We start from the raw sequence: 17913 nt of genomic DNA, 5'->3' as shown, positions 1-17913 counted from the left end.
GTTATGTCCATAAACAGATTCAAGATTCTAATTCGTTGCCTTCGGTTTGACGACAGAACTACCCGAACCGAACGCAATTCGTGATATATTTCAAAGATTTGTTGTAAACTGTAAACAAAGTTATTACCCTGGAGAGAATCTCACTATTGACGAAATGCTCCCTGGTTTTCGTGGTAGATGTGCCTTTCGTCAATATATTCCATCAAAGCCAAACAAATATGGAATAAAAATTTATGCCCTTGTTGATGCCAGTAAGACCTACACTTACAACCTGGAAGTTTATGCAGGAAAACAACCAGAAGGTCCTTACTGTGTGAGCAACAAACCCATTGATGTTGTAAAAAGACTGGCTGAACCCTTATTTGGATCGGGTCGCAATATTACAGCTGACAATTGGTTTACAAGTTGTGATCTGATTGATTATCTGAAAATTCAGAAGCTGTCATATGTGGGAACTGTAAGAAAAAACAAAAGGGAATTGCCGCCACAGTTTGTAAGTGTGAAAGAGAGTCAACAGTACAGCAGAATGTTTGCATTCCATAATGGAAAGGCTTTAGTTTCCTATGTACCACATGCCAAAAAAATCGTACTTCTTCTATCAACACTTCATGATGATGCTGCCATCGATCCTGGGACTGGGGCAGAAAAAAAAACGGAGATAATTACATTTTACAATGCCACCAAAGGGGGTGTGGATACAGCAGATCAGATGTGCTCCACTTTCAACGTCAGCAGAAACATCAAACGCTGGCCAATGGTCATATTTTTTGCTATGTTGAATTTGGGTGGTATAAATTCACAAGTAATTTATCTTGAAAACAAGCTTGAACCACTCCGTAGACGATTGTATCTGAAAAAATTGGCCCATGAACTAGTACTTGGAGAGCTACGCAGGAGAAGCGTGAAAACAATCGGTATCCCCTCTCGCCTTCAAGTTCAGCTCAAAAGGCTCCGCCCAGAAGATGATGGTGAAAAGTCACCATCTGCACCACCTCACAAAAGAAGGAGATGCACCACCTGCCAAACGGAAAGCGGAACCAGAAGGCTTTCAAATTATGAATGTCTCAAATGTCATAAAGCAATTTGCCTGACACATGCAAAAATGGTGTGTAATTCTTGCTATTTGCTCTGCAAGTGTGACTTTTCTGGGGAAACCTCAGCATCTACTTCTGATTGAATATGTTTTTAATAGTACTTAAGGTACCTTAAAATTAAGTTTGTGTTCAAAAATTTTCTTTGTACATTTTTTTGAGAGAGTCGACCTGGGGACTATTTGGCGGGAGTTTTGAAAAGTTTGTATTTCATAGTTATTAGTTTTATGTTAAGTAAATGTTTTTTTTTTGCAACTGATTATGTGTAGTCTCTTTTATTACATCCCTATGAAGGTCACTGATCACTTTTAGAGCACTGAAATTGCAAACATTAGATATTATAGGTATTTTTCCAGCAGGCGCCTGACAGGCACATTGTATGTGAACTCGTTAGTCCGAATATTGTATGTGACGGAGGGTTAAATACACTGCGTAAAATACTCACCAAAAACTCATTGTGGGAATGTAGCTTAAGACACTGCATTTTTTGCTCAGTGAAAATGTGCAGCGTCAAAAACTCATTTAAAGGGAACCTGTCATCCCCCTCAGGCGTTTGTAACTAAAAGCGCCACCTTGCGCAGCACTAATGCTGCATTCTGACAAGGTGACTCTTTTAGTTATGATGCCTGCACACGCTGAAATAAACGTTTATAAAATGTGCCCTTTCTTAGCAGACGCAGCACAGCCATCACTCCGGGCCTGTGCACGCTGGGCGCTGCCTCCTCTTGCAGCATTATCGTCCCCGACGCCTGCGCTGTAAGTATGAAGGGCAGCGCAACTGCGCATGCCCGAAAAAAAAAAACGTAATGCGCAGGCGCCGATAATGCTGCAAGAGGAGGTGGCGCCCGGCGGGCACAGGCCCGGAGTGACGGCTGTGCTGCGTCTGATAAGAAAGTCCCGCCTCCGGGACGGTTTCACGGTATGAGGGGGCACATTTTATAAATGTTTATTTCAGCGTGCGCAGGCATCATAACTAAAAGAGCCACCTTGTCAGAATGCAGCATTTGTGCTGCACAAGGTTGCTCTTTTAGGCCTGTCCCACACGTCCAGATAATTCAGGTACCGGAAAAATCAGTACCGGAATTATCCGTGTCCGTGTGTCTGTGTGTTTACGTAGCACATCAGTGTGGCACACGTGTGCAGTCCGTGTGCCATGCAGGAGACAGCGCTACAGTTAAGCGCTGTCCCCTGCGTGCGGTGCTGAAGCCGGTATTCATCCCTTCTTCCCAGCAGCGTTCGCTGGAGAGAAGGAATGAATAATCCTTTTTTTTTCTTTTCCTTTAAAAATAAAGTTTGTGCGTCCCCTCCCGCCTCCCATCCCCTGTGCGCCCCCACCCCCCGCTTGGCAGGAAATACTCACCGACACCCAGCTCCAGCGATGTCTCCTCTCAGCGCCGGCAGCAGGCCCTGTGTGAGAAGTCATGTGGTCCCGCTCACTACAGTGAGGAATATGCACATATTCCGCACTGTAATGAGCGGGACCACGTGATCGCTCACACAGCACAGGCTTCAGCCGCTGAGAGGAGACATCGCTGGAGCTGGGTGTCGGTGAGTATTTCCTGGCAAGCGGGGGGGGGGGGGGGTGCACAGGGGATGGGAGGCGGGAGAGGACGCACAAACTTTATTTTTAACGGAAAAGAAAAAAAAAAGATTATTCATTCCTTCTCTCCAGTGAACGCTGCTGGGAAGAAGGGATGAATTCCGGCTTCAGCCCCGCACGCAGGGGACAGCGCTTAACTGTAGCACTGTCTCCTGCATGGCACACGGACTGCACACGGACAACATCCGTGTGCGGTACGTATTTACACGGAACCATTGACTTTAATGGGTCCGTGTGATCCGTGTGTTCCCACAACCACTGACATGTCTCCGTGTTTTTCAAACGGACACACGGTCCGTGAAAACACACTGACATGTGTAGAGACACATTGATTTTAATGTGTCTACGTGAGTCAGTGTCTCCGGTACGTGAGGAAACTGTCACCTCACGTACCGGAGCCACTGACGTGTGAAACCGGCCTTAGTTACAAACGCCTGAGGGGGTGACAGGTTCCCTTTAACCCCTTCATGACCTATGACGTATAGGTACTTCCCACACTCCATTCAGGCTCCGGCGCTGAGCCCGCATGTTTTCCGGCATTTGTCAGCTGATTTCATCAGCTACCATGTGCCCCTAACAGCGAATAGTGATCCACCCGCGGCTGTTAACATGTCAAATGATGTTGTCGGTAACAGCGGCATTTAACATGCATGTGCCAGAAGCATGTCACAAACCCCGTCCATCGGAGCCCATGTCACATGACAATGGTTCGCTGATGGGTTGGCATGAGAACCCAGGGTCTGCAGGGGACCCCTATGATTGTCATTGCCAGCCACAGGGCGGCGCTCATAGCAGATCATCATTTCAACTAAAGCCTTGCTCTGTGTAGCACAAGCAATCAGATGATTGCAGCTTCTAGTCTCCCATGGAGACTATTGAAGCCAGTGAAAAGTAAAAAAAAAAATGTTTTTCAAAATATAAAATGCCCCATCAAAATATAAAAAGAATTAATCTGATCTGTAAATGGCGTACGAGAAAAAAACAGAATTCCGTTTTTTTTTTGTTGCCCAAAATTGCTATAAAATGCAATAACAGGCGATCAAAACATCATATCTACACCAAAATGATATCAATAAAAACTTCAGCTCCATGTGCAAAAAAGCCTTCACTCAGCCCCAGATCCTGAAAAACAGAGACAGTACGAGTCTCAAAAAAAGTGTCGCTTTTTTTTGGTCAAACTTAAAAAACACCACTTAAAAAAACAGAACCTAGACATGTTTGGTATCTGTGAACTCATAATGACCTGGAGAATCATAATGGCAGGTCAGTTTTTGCATTTAGTTAACATGGTAAAAAAAAAAGAAAACAATTGTGGAATTACACTTTTTTGCAATTTCATAGCACATTGAATTGTTTTCCGGTTTTCCAGTACACTATATGATAAAACCAATGGTGTCGTTAAAAAGTACAACTTGTTCTGCAAAAAAATAAGCCCTCACATGGCCATATTGACCAAAAAAAAAGAAACGGAAAAAATGGAAAGCCCCCAAGGTCGTGAAGGGGTTAAAATTCATTGTAGGAACTTAACCTGAGTCCACTCCATTCGTGATACGACGATCTTATTCCTAATTTTTACATAATGTAAGACATACTGGAGAATGAAAAGTTGCAGTAATCAGATGGAAGAATTTTGCAATAAAACCTGCAAGCTGTGGCGGGACACTCACATTTCCTGCAGTTATGTTACAGCACACTGCAAGCTGCCATTTCTGACAGCCTGTATTGTGCTGACTGTCTGTAGACACTCGGATACAGGAAAGATATAGAAAAATATTTAGAAGTGAGAGTCCTCAGTGGTTGATACCTTTTAATGGCTAACTGAAAAGATGGTAACAAATTGCAAGCTTTCAAGACTACACAGGTCTCTTCATCAGGCAAATACTAAAAGAAATTCTGAAGAATCACATATTTATGCACAACATAGTATAGAAAAAAAAATCTCTGATCATAAAACAGCCTGGGGAGAAAGAAGGGGCTGGTGCAGGGGTTTCATTTCCTCCAAATGCCCCGCAGGATTTTACAGAAATGGTCTCATGGGCAATAGATGCACTAGATGGCGAAACGGTACAATGGAATCAAAATGTAAAGTTTAAAAAAAATAAATGGCAGAATTATTATTTCATTTTGATCAATACATAATCTGATGTCCGTACAGTGTAGCTGATACACCCAACAAACTCCAGAGGGCTGGACTCTCCCCAGGCTTCGTTTACACAGGGTTAAAATTAAACCAACGTCTGTCATTATGTTTCCCTTGAAGTGTTACAGTTTGCATTCAGAAGAATCATTATTGGATTTCTAAAGTAAAACATGACACATCTATAGAGATGGGGAACTCCTCCCAATAGACACAAAAATGCCAGAATTCTGCACTCGAAAAAAATTATTCTGGAGAACTTTCCTATTAAAAGCCGCCATATCTTGTAAACAAAAACACGTTGCTGGTAAAATAGTCCCAATATTGGATTTTATTTTCATGTCTGCAGTGCATGCAGTAGAATGCGCTACATCCAGATATAGGAACAAATCCATGACGACATAGAGCAAGAAGCGGGCAGAAGAGGGGTGCACAAGTCGCCATGGAGCGGTGACGTCTCCTGACTGACAGATGTCTGAGCTGGGACTAGCACTGCACATGCCTGGATGGCAGATGATGGCTATTGGTGCTAAACACATCATTAGTCAGGACCACTAAATACACTACATATCTCCCAGCAAGCAGCTATGCTAAATGTGCCTTTATCCAGATTACAGCCCCTGCCTGTGCTAATGCCTCCCACTGAACACAGCTTTTAGCAGCTGACTATAAGCAGCTAACACTAAGGTGATCAGCCGGAGCCATGTAGCAGGGCTAGCCTAGAATGCTGCCCATTGCCTTGGAATGGCTCTTTGTACATGGTACACAATACATGGGGGGCTCATCACTCCCCAAAATGTTCAGCCTTTTTTCTTTCTAACTTTGACATTACGTCATTCGTTTACAAAGCGAAACAAACCCAACAACTTCCCAAGAACTGGAAAACAGGTCCTTGGCTTATTACTAGAAATGATAATCATGATGTCACCACATTGGGGGGTCATTGTTGTAGGCTGGCCACTGGTGATCATTATGATGCCAGAATACTAAACTGTACATTCCCTATATTACATAGCATTTATTATTTCCCCGCTACGCATTAATATACATATTGCCACTGACAGCTGATCGCTGCCTTGTTTGTTATTGCACAGACATGGACACAATGGTAATGCTTAGCCTCCATCCACAGGGTGCAGCATTTATTGCAGCCCTGACACAGGCTAGCCTCAGTGCACACAAAGGAAGAGCCCGGATCAGGTGCACATTGCCAGCAGCTCATGTCAGGGGTCAGTCCTCGGTGGTCTCAGTACAGACCCAGGACAGCAGCTGCTCTTTGAATGGTGCAAACTTAGGAGCTGTCAGCTGCAGCCCACCTCCACTGATAATGACTGCCATAGGCCGAATACTTTCATGGGGCAAGTGACAGGAGCACATCATCACCATGCAGACAATGATGGCTGGGGGTGGGGGTGCTGATGACAAGCAGGCCATTGCACTTTCTGCCAAAACACAACAAGAAAGTCCTAAGCCCTCCCAGACACTTAGATGTCAGCGCCAGGGCTACACAAGCCCCCAATGATGAGGTGCAAATGACCAGATCTGCAAGTTCAGGCTAGGAGACCCCCACAGTGATCAGCACCAGGGAGGAGACATGTCAGGGCCATGGCTACACAAGCCCCCAATGATGGGGTACAAATGACCAGATCTGCAAGTTCACGCTATGAGACCCCCACAGTGATCAGCACCAGAGAGGAGACATGTCAGGGCTACACAGCCCCCCAATGATGGGATGCAAATGGCCAGATCTGCAAGTTCAGGCTATGAGACCCCCACAGTGATCAGCACCAGGGAGGAGACATGTCAGGGCTACACAGCCCCCCAATGATGGGATGCAAATGACCAGATCTGCAAGTTCAGGCTATGAGACCCCCACAGTGATCAGCACCAGGGAGGAGACATGTCAGGGCTACACAGCCCCCCAATGATGGGATGCAAATGACCAGATCTGCAAGTTCAGGCTATGAGACCCCCACAGTGCTCAGGGAGGAGACATGTCAGGGCCACACAACCCCCCAATGATGGGGTACAAATGACCAGATCTGCAAGTTCAGGCTATGAGACCCCCACAGTGCTCAGGGAGGAGACATGTCAGGGCCAGGGCTACACAAGCCCCCAATGATGAGGTGCAAATGGCCAGATCTGCAAGTTCAGGCTATGAGACCCCCACAGTGATCAGGGAGGATTGGCGATGGTGACACAGCAATGGAGAACATGGAAGCTGCCTGTCTTGGGCACAGATGGAAATGCTGGTAAGAAATGGAAGAGTCACAGACCTGAGTAGAAGCTGCAGAGCAGTAGGAAGGGTGTGAGGTGCCTATGGTCCCCTGTATGGTCCCCTGTCTGCGCCTTCCTCACACACACACATACACACAGCTGCAGCTCAATGCACTTCTCAGGAAATGAATGGGGGCACACAGAGAACTGTTGTACTTGCAAATGACTTACCGGGATCACGTGATCTGCTAAAGCTAGGGTGGGCCAGTGGGTGGAGGCTTCATAAACAAGAGAGGACAATATACTGGGAGCATTAGCAGCGTGCATCGAGTTACTGGGGGGCCCCAGCCTGGGGGGCTGCCGCCGGCCGCCGGCGCTGTGCCCGGGATTCAGCGCTCACTCCGCGGTCGGGACGCCTCCACAGCACGATGCGGCTCCGTTATTGGGGCCGGGGAGTGGCGGGGGGCTGCTCACGGAAGAATCCACCACACATCGGCCCGTATCTATCTCTGCAGAGCGGCCGCCGCTGTCCGAAATCCCCTCTTTTTCCTCGTGAACCCCTCCCTGCTCCCACCCTGAGGAGTAGGAGGCTACACCCACAGCTGCCCGGTGCATGGACCGCCTGGAGATGGCAGGGCTGCCCGGCTGCTGCCCTCCGCGCACAGTCTGCCAGGAAGGAAGCCTGACGTGACATTAGCAGCTTCAGTCTAGGGCTCTCTGGGGTGACGGGGCGCAGACCACCACAGGGCTGACCGCTATAGTATGGCCTTTAGTGTCAAAACAAGGCCTTCATTGCTATGGGAATTTGTGAAAATAGACTTTGCGACATTTTAATATCCATGCAAAGTGGGCGCATTATTATATATCACTTATATAGCGCCATTAACGCTGCAGCACCTTAGGCTACTTTCACACTGGCGTTTTTTGCCAGACGTCGCAATGCGTCGTTTATGGCAAAAAACGCATCCTGCAAAGTTGTTTGCAGGATGCGTTTTTGCCCCATAGATTAACATTAGCGACGCATTGCGACGCGTCGCAACAGTCATGCGACGGTTGTGGCGGACAGCCGGGAGCAAAAAACGTTACATGTAACGTTTTTTGCTCCTGACGGACCGCTTTTTCCGACCGCGTATGCGCGGCCGGAACTCCGCCCCCACCTCCCCGCACCTTACAATGGGGCAGCGGATGCGCCGGAGAAATGCATCCGCTGCACCCGTTGTGCAGTGCGTCAAACGCTAGCGTCGGAATCTCTGCCCGACGCATTGCGACGGGGAGATTCCGACGCTAGTGTGAAAGTAGCCTTATTATCACTGTCACCATCGGGGCTCACACTCTACATTCCCTAGCAGTATGTCTTTGGAGAACCCGGAGGAAACCCACACAAACATGGGGAGAACATACAAACTCCTTGCAGATGCTGTCCTTGGTGGGATTTGCACCCAGGACCCCAGCGCTGCAGTGCTAACCACTGAGCCACCGTGCTGCCCTCTCCACTGCTTGCCAGATCCTAATGGTGCCTACTGGACCTCCATTGCTAGGACCTCACCCGATTTCACTTGTGCTGCATGTTGTGATATTCTTGCAGAGTGGAACGGGAAACCACCAATGTAGATGTAAATGTAGCCCAAAGGATTTATTAAAGGCCCAGAATCGTGTTATTAGTCAATGCAGCAATTCACAAGGTCGTGCGTCTAATATCTGTATATCAAATTAATGAGACCGGAAATGGAGACTTGTGATATTGATGACCTCCCTTTCGAATTGGTAGCTAGGGGTCTGATATCCAGTACCCCACTAAACAGCCATGGTCAACTCTGGTGGAGGCCGGATGTAATCAGTGATCGGAGTCAGAATAGCATGGCCCCTGAAATGTGTAGTGGCCCCTGTTGAATCTGCAGCTCAGATATTATTCAAGTGAAAAGTAACTGAGCTGCAGTCCTTGGCTGCAGCCACTACACATTGAATGAAGCCACTGGTAGACAAGGGCAGGAGAGGACCTCTGCACAAGAACAGTATATGGGGCCTTTGCAGTCCAAGGCTAGGTTCACATTGCATTAAGTGCAGTCCGTTCAGGGCATACGCTATCGGACTGCGTTAACGCAAGTGCTGAAAAAGATCTCGTTTATACGATCGCTCTAGCGCAGATGCTCTATCTGTGCTAGCGGTAAGGGACCCGAAAACGCTGCAGACTGCGTCCGAGGGTCCATCACAGAATGACGGCACATCACTAACGCATGCCGATTATGACATGCGTTAGCGATGCGCTACATAATGGCAGTCAATGGGTGCGCTAACGCATCCGTTACATAGCGTTAGTGCACTTAACGCAATGTGAACCCAGCCTAACAGCTCATCATAATATTCTGGGAAAATATTCTGAAAAGTTCCCAGGCTCGAGTTCATATGAGTTTATCCAGCAGAGGGCACCTCACCGCGACAGTTAACTACAGTACATTCCCCTGCATTCCATTCATTCACCAAGTTTTACAGACAGGAGCACAGCTGCATTAGCAGAGCTCCTGGGTGTAAAAGATTTAACCCCTTCAAATGGATTTTCAGCGTGGGACAAGACTGTAATGACGGAAGGTATGGAATATTGTTGTTTGTTTTTTAACTTTGTTTCAGGTGACAAGGGTCTTCAGGTGGATTAAGAGTAGAATAAAATATTAAAACACCATGTGTCTTTATTTCATTAAAATACTTTTTAATAATGTGTGTGTTTTATTAACCATTTCGTACTATTGGATTAATAATAGATGGGTGTCATAATTGATGCCTCTCCATTATTAACCTGGCTTAATGTCACCTTACAATAGCAAGGTGACATTAAACCCTCATTATCCCATATCCCACTACTACAGGGGAGTGGGAAGAGAGTGGCCAAGTGCCAGAAAAGGCGCATCTTCCAGATGTGCCTTTTCTGGGGTGGCTGGGGGCAGATGTTTTTATCCAGGAGGGGGGGGGGGGCAATAACCATGGACCCTCTCCAGGCTATTAATATCTGCCCTCAGTCACTGGCTTTCCCACTCCAGCAGAGAAAATTGTGCGGGAGCCCACGCCAATTTTTTCCGGGATTTAACCCTTTAAATTAACAGCTAGAGACCCCAAATTTGACACCAAGACACTTCTTACATTACTAAAGAGGAATATGTAATAAAAGAAGGGATATTAGATGGTTTACTGTATCTAAACCATGTCTCATAACCTGTCGGGTTTGTGAAGGAGACCGCAAAAGCCGGCAATTGAATTACCGACTTTTCTGCTATCTAGCGCTGTATGAAATATATAAATATATATATATATATATATATATATATAGTGTGTCTCACTGACATATCTGCTATATAATTGTCTAAGGGTCACTTCCGTCTTTCTGTCTGTCTGTCACGGATATTCATTGGTCGCGGCCTATGTCTGTCATGGAAATCCAAGTCGCTCATTGGTCGTGGAAAAACGCCCATGACCATTGCCACGACCAATCAGCGATGGGCACAGTCCAGTGGCAACATGGCCGCTCCTTCCTCCCCGCAGTCAGTGCCCGCTCCATACTCCCCTCCAGTCAGTGCTCACACAGCGTTGATGGCAGTGCTAACGGGCCGCGTTATGCCGCGATGTTACGCACTCCATTAACGCTGCTATTAACCCTGTGTGACCAAGTTTTTACTATTGATGCTGCTCCATGCATTGCGATCTCGCAAGATGATGACGTATCAGTCTCGCGACACCGCAACGTCATCATCTCGCGAGACCACAATGCACTCTTGAGACCGGAGCAAGCGAGGAGCATCGGTAAATGCTTCCTGGATCCGGGGGCCAACGGAAGGTGAGTATATAACTATTTTTTTAATTCTTTTTTTTAACAGGAATATGATGCCGACATTGCTATATACTGCGTGGGCTGTGCAATACACTATGTGGGCTGGGCAATATACTACGCGGGCTGGGCAATATACTACGCGGGCTGTGCAATATACTACGCGGGTTGGGCAATATACTACACGGGCTGTGCAATATACTACTCGGGCTGCACAATATACTACACGGGCTGCGCAATATACTGTGTGGGCTGTGCAATATACTGCATGGGCTGTGCAATATACTGCGTGGGCTGTAAAATGTACTACGTGGGCTGTGCAATGTACTACGTGGGCTGTGCAATGTACTACTTGGGCTGTGCAATTTACTATGTGGGCTGTGCTATACATTATGCGGCCTGTGTTATACACTATGTGGCCTGTGTTATACACTACATGGCTTGTGTTATACACTACGTGTGTGGACTGTTATATACTACGTGAGCTGTGTTATATGCTATGTGGGCTGTTATACACTCTGTGGGCTGTGCTCTATACTATGTGGCTGTTCTATATACTCCGTGGGCTGTGTTATATACTACATGGCTGTGTTATATACTACGTGGTTCTGCTATATACTCTGTGGGCTGTGCTACATACTCCGTGGGCTGTGCTATATACTATGTGGCTGTGCTATATACTATGTGGCTGGGCAATATACTATGTGGCTGTGCTATATACTACGTGGCTCTGCTATATACTATGTGGCTGTGCAATATACTACGTGGCTGTGCTATTTACTATGTGGGCTGTTATATACTACGTGGCTGTGCTATATACTATGTGGACGGCCGTGAACAATCAGCGACAGGCGCAGTCCGCCCGAGAATTGGCGCGGGAACCACGCTTCGCTAATTGGTTGCGGCTGGCCAGATCCTGTGTATTCAATGTATTATTCTAAAATCTTCATAAATAAACTACATACATATTCTAGAAAACCCGATGCGTTAAAATCGGGCTACCATCTAGTATATACATATATATATATATATATATATATATATATGCACATATATATACCTGTTCTATGTGTACACATTTATTCTACCTATTCTATTCTGTCAGTGTGATTTTACTGTACACCGCGCTGAATTGCCGGCTTTTCTATAGAACACCGCTGCGTATCTCTCGCAAGTCACACGCATGGTCCGTGTGTAATCCGTAATTTTCTTGCCCCTATAGACTTTCATTGGCGTATTTTTTGCGCAATACGCTGACAAACGCAGCATGCTGCGATTTTCTACGCCTGTAACATACCGTATATTACGGATGCGTAATATATGTGTGGCACCCCTAGAGGTATTTGCCACAAATATAGTTACTGACACTGAATACAAATACTAAAATAGCAAGACTGCACTACCTGCTCCGGCCAGAAGGGGGAGCTCCAGAGACTCCCCTTGATCCATTCTGGTCTGAGAGAAGAGCTGGCAGTTGGGCAGTTGGGCTAAGGAGCTGAAAGTGAGAGGTCATACAGCTGAATTTCTAACAGCCCTATGATGGTTTCCAGGCCCAAATCACCGGCCTGAGGAGAAGAGGGATAGAGAAAAAGGACATTGTGAGAACCGGGTAGCATTAATCACTACCCAGAACAGGCGCAAAGACGGATACCGGATCCGTGGCTGTATTCATTACATATAATACAGCAACCGGAAAAACGTGAGGTGATATCAGCTTCACTAGGGTCGGACGCAGCAACAGACACAGAGTTCAGCGGTACTCCTGGAGGGGGTAAGCCGATAAAAGGACTCGGGTTGCCCGTCGAACCAGGACCCGGAGGGGACAGATTGGGCTGGCAGCCAGTTCACATACAGCAGCAGGGCCACACAGAAATTGCGTACAATAAGTGGCGAAGACCCTGGCAGGGTCAAAGTAACTCAGAGTTCCCATACAGACTCCGGTGACAGGACTGGTTGTAAATCCTTTTTTGTTAAAGTAAACTGGTTAAACGTTTCAGTGCCTCAGTCTTTCATTTGGACAATAGCCATCTATCCAGGATTGGGATCATCGCCGCTGGGAGAACCTGCTGCTGATCAAGTAAGTGCCTGTTCCCTCACGATACCCTTTACACTGTGCATTGCCTGTGGCCACAGCACCGGGTCAAGCCACCCGTGACATCCCCCTCAAGAGACAGACCCCATTGGTCTGGTGCTGGGTACCCCGGTCTCTCGGGCGTCACAATTGGCGTCACAAACAGGATAGAGCCAGCCCATATACCGGGTATTGTGTGCCGTGATTGGAGCCCAAAACTTTGAAAACTTGGATGAAAAATTGTGAAAATTGACTTTATTAAAGAAAATTCCATTTCCCATTAAAAACTATTGAAAGTGACTTTTCCCCATTGGTTATAATGGAGTAAAGATGGCCGCCATCCCCTGAGGTAATCGCCTCATAACCGTTAGGCGCGAGACTGTTAATTGAGCTACGCCATTACCTGAGCCCCAGTCTAACTGAAAAACTTCAGAATCCGCCATTACAGAGCGCGCGGCGGGCGGGAGCAGCAGGGGGCGTGCCATTGTGGGCGGCACCAAGCTGAGCGCTCTGACATCAGAGCAAGGAGAAAACCAATCCTGCTGCACAGCAGAACGAATCTACACTATCCCGACGGAAGCGGAGGACCGGAAGGGTCCGGATTAACTAAGGGGGCACAGTATGTCGCAGCACGGAGACGCCGCAGCACCCGGCGGCGCTAATGCAGCTGAAAGACAGAGTGTCGATAGAGCGTCTGGTAGCGCAGCAGTGCAAGGAGTGGCGCCCATCATGCCGGTGCTGATGCCATATACCCCAGGTGGCCCGTGGCTTCCAATGTATGAAGGTGAGCCTAATACCCTTGACGATTTCAGAGAAAAGATGCTGGCCCATTTTAACATGTTCCCCGTGGGTGAAGTTCAGCGTGTTAGTCTCCTGATGATGCAGTTAAGTTGCCATGCTAAGCGAGAAGTCACAGCATGGGCAGCTGATCTAAAAGGCACTGTTGAACGCATATTTGCTGGATTAAAAGCTACATTTGAAACCACTGCCAGCAGGAAAGCTAAAATACGATTCTTTAATTGCAAACAAAAAGTTAATGAGGGCGTGAGAGACTTTGCCTTAAACCTGCAGGAAGCCCTTAAATCACTTACACTGGCTGAACCCATTTTTAACACCGGAGCGGATAAACTGCTAAGAGATCAATTTATGGAGGGACTCTACACCCCTTCTCACCGGGGGCATGTGAGCATGCTTGTTTTTAAGAACCCTGAATTGACATTTGCTCAATTAAAGGAGAGCGCTATACGTCTCCAGCTGGCAAAGGCACCTCGGGATCAGGATCCTGCGCAACCTATGGCAGAGGCACCTCAACAACAGGGAGTGCCAGTGACATCAGCTATGTCCGGGGCCATTGCTAAGCCCCTGGGGCCCAGTACTAATGAGGCTCTTCAACAAAAGCTTGACTCTTTAACTGATGTTTTTGCTTCAATGGCTAAAACCATGCAGGAGATGAGAGGACCCAAGATAGAGTTCGCAAACCGTAGAGAGGATGTTCCATGGATGAGACCCCGGAGATACCCGACATGGAGAGGACGACCCCGCGACCGCTACCAACCGGATGGACAGCCCATTTGCCGCCGTTGCCAGCAGCCAGGCCACTTTGCACGAGATTGTGATTTAAACGGGAATCCCCTGTGAATGCGGGCCGCTTCGCAGGAATGAACTTTCAAGGCCCAACACCCTGGCACGACAGGTACATCGGAGGACGACCCATTATCCCTATCGTGCTGGACGGAATTCCCCTCAACGCTTTGCTGGACACAGGTTCCCAGATTTCATCTATACCGTATATCCTTTATAAGAGGTACTGGGCTGATGCAGATATTGATAAAGGGCCCTCTGATGTTGAATTAGATATATGGGCCAGTTATGGTAAGTTGGTACCGAAACTAGGATTCAGGGAGATGACCATAAAGATTGGTGAAGTAGAATTGAAGAAACAGGGTATAATTGTTGTTGATGTTGACCGGCGGAACTGTGAACCAACTGTATTGATAGGAATGAATGTGTTAGAGAACTGCTTTTCCGAAGTTATTTCTGTCTTACAGCAAATTGCTGAAACTGCCCAATCCTGCCAGCAGAGAGTTCTCCAAAGGGAAATAAAAGTATTGATGTTAAGGCAACAGATAGAAGTTGCAGGTGGAGAAATCGGCAGTGTGAGGGTAAGTGATCCAACATCTATTGTAATCCCACCAAAAACAAATGCTGGTATGGTGTAGAGCAGCCATTGGTACTAAGGGACGAGATTATCAAGCCTTAATAGAACCAGTGTACACCGACAGCAGGCCCACTATACTCACAGCACGAGCGGTAGTCGAGGTACACCGGGGACGAGTGCCGGTACGACTTTTGAACTGTGGAGAGGAAGAGGTCACTTTGCCAAGGTATGCTACAGTGGCAAAGCTATATACTGTTGACAACAATGCCATCACAACCATTGAGCCCTTAGAACCAACCTGTCAGGTGGAAGGCAACGGCTCAGACGGAGAATTGGAGGATTGGTGTCAACAGCTACACGTGGGCATAAATTCAACACCTACCCATCAAAAACAAGGGGTGTATAGGCTAGTGACGGAATATGAACAAGTCTTCAGTAAACACCCATTGGACTTCGGACGGATAGAAGGGGTAGAACACACAATCCCCACCAGTGACCATCCCCCAATAAAAGAAAGATATAGACCCATACCGCCCGCTCACTATCAATGTGCAAAAGATATGCTGAGGGAGATGAAACAGGCCGGGGTAATAAGAGACAGCTGTAGCCCCTGGGCGGCCCCTCTAGTGCTTGTCAAAAAAAAGGACGGAACCATGAGAATGTGCGTAGACTATCGGCGGATTAATAACATCACCCATAAAGACGCCTACCCCTTGCCTAGGATAGAAGAGTCCTTGACTGCTTTGAAATCTGCTAATTATTTTTCCACCTTAGACTTAACAAGCGGGTATTGGCAAGTCCCTGTAGCTGAGAGAGATAAGGAAAAGACGGCATTCACCACACCAATGGGTCTATGTGAATTTAATCGCATGCCATTCGGACTCTGCAACGCATCCGGTACCTTCCAGCGGCTGATGGAATGCTGCCTCGGACACAAGAACTTCGAGACCGTCCTCCTGTACCTAGATGATGTGATCGTCTACTCAAAGACTTACGAACAACACTTAATAGACCTGGCAGAAGTGTTCGAAGCCTTATCCAGGTATGGCATGAAAATCAAGCCATCCAAATGTCACCTTCTCAAGCCAAAGGTACAGTACCTGGGACACATCGTGAGTTCGGAGGGAGTAGCACCGGATCCCGAGAAAATAAGCGCCATAAGGGATTGGCCAAGACCTACCAACGCAAAAGAAGTGAGGCAATTCCTGGGATTGGTGGGTTACTATCGCAGATTTATAAAAGGACTTACCAAATTGGCAGCACCCTTGCAAGACGCCTTGGTAGGGCAGACGAAGAAACCTTCAAACCGAAACCCTCCTTTTCAGTGGAACGATGAAAGGGAAGACTCCTTTGAACAACTAAAGAAGGCACTAACCGGAGAAGAGGTTCTGGCATACCCAGATTACCATCAACCTTTCATCCTCTACACCGATGCCAGTAATGTGGGACTAGGAGCTGTGCTGTCACAAAAGCAAGAAGGTCGGGAGAAAGTCATCGCCTTTGCAAGTAGAAAGCTCCGGCCTACTGAAAGAAATCCAGAAAATTATAGCTCCTTCAAATTGGAACTACTGGCAGTAGTTTGGGCTGTGACTGAACGTTTCAAACACTATCTGGCTGCTGCAGAATTTATTGTCTATACTGACAACAATCCGTTGACCCACCTGGACACAGCCAAATTAGGTGCGTTAGAACAGCGATGGATAGCCCGGTTATCTAATTACAACTTCAAGATCAAGTATCGAGCAGGTCGCAAGAATGGAAATGCCGATGCCCTATCCCGGATGCCACACTTGAGAGATGTAGAAGAGGAAACGGGGGAGCTTGAAGAAATTGAACTACCAGCCTTCCATCATCCCAAGGCGAAACATCATCAGTCAAGTACCTATCAGAAACAACAAGAGGTGAATTTTAATCCGTTAGCACACCATAGATGGGCTGACACCCAAGACAGCAATCCGGCTGTGAAGTTGGTGAAGGAACTGTTAACTGAGCAAAGTGCATATCCTGATGAGGATGCCCCAGAAAAGACGCATCAACTCTGGAAAGAGAGAGGCAAAATGTTCCTGTATCAAGGGAAGCTCTGTAGAAGGTACACCAATCCGAAAACACATGAATTGGTTTGGCAGATTATCGTGCCTAAACAAGATGTGAAGATGGTCCTCGAAGCTTACCATAATGGTGCTGGTCACTTCGGTTGGAAAAAGTTAGAAGTACTTCTAAGAGAAAGATTTTATTGGGTCGGGATGAGAAAATCAATCGAACAGTGGTGCAGAAATTGTGGCCCGTGCAACCTCAGAAGAAACGATCAAAAGAACCAAAGAGCACCACTGCAGCCCATAATCACCAAACAACCACTTGAACTTGTAGCCATAGACCACGTGAAGTTAATACCAAGCCGGTCCGGCTATGTCTATGCCTTGACCATCGTGGACCATTATTTGCGCTTCTTTGTAGTAGTACCCGTAAAAGATCTGACAGCAAAAACAGCAGCCAAAGAGTTCCAGACGTACTTTTGTAGACCCCATGGATATCCGGAACAGGTTCTCACCGACCAAGGTACAGCCTTTGAATCAGAGATCTTCAGAGAATTCTGTAATATGTATGGTTGCAAAAAGATCCGGACGACGGCCTATCATCCACAAACAAACGGCTTATGCGAGAAGATGAACCATATTGTAATAGACCTACTAAAGACTTTACCTGAGACAGAAAGGAATCAATGGCCAGAGAAATTGCCTGACTTGGTGGATCTGTATAATCATGTCCCGGTGAGTTCCACCAATTGCACCCCAGCTTACCTTATGCGTGCAAGACCCGGCCAATTA

The 17913-nt window shown here is 47.0% G+C and overlaps 1 protein-coding gene across 2 annotated transcripts in view; it reads right to left on the bottom strand.

Annotated features, from left to right (window-relative positions):
* Window positions 1-7459, bottom strand: part of KLF12 (KLF transcription factor 12) — a 354667-nt gene extending 347208 nt beyond the window's left edge. The window contains exon 1 of one of the 2 annotated variants that reach the window (XM_069758133.1): window positions 7277-7459. The gene's annotated coding sequence lies outside the window, so the exon portion shown is untranslated. Of the gene's footprint in view, window positions 1-7104; window positions 7231-7276 lie in introns of those variants that run through there. The other variant, XM_069758132.1, reaches the window with a different exon arrangement.
* Window positions 7460-17913: the final 10454 nt, after the last annotated feature.

This window comes from Ranitomeya imitator, chromosome 3 (genome assembly GCF_032444005.1).
Source record: "Ranitomeya imitator isolate aRanImi1 chromosome 3, aRanImi1.pri, whole genome shotgun sequence".
Classification (NCBI taxonomy): Eukaryota; Metazoa; Chordata; class Amphibia; order Anura; family Dendrobatidae; genus Ranitomeya; species Ranitomeya imitator.
This window is presented reverse-complemented; position numbering and strand designations above follow the sequence as displayed.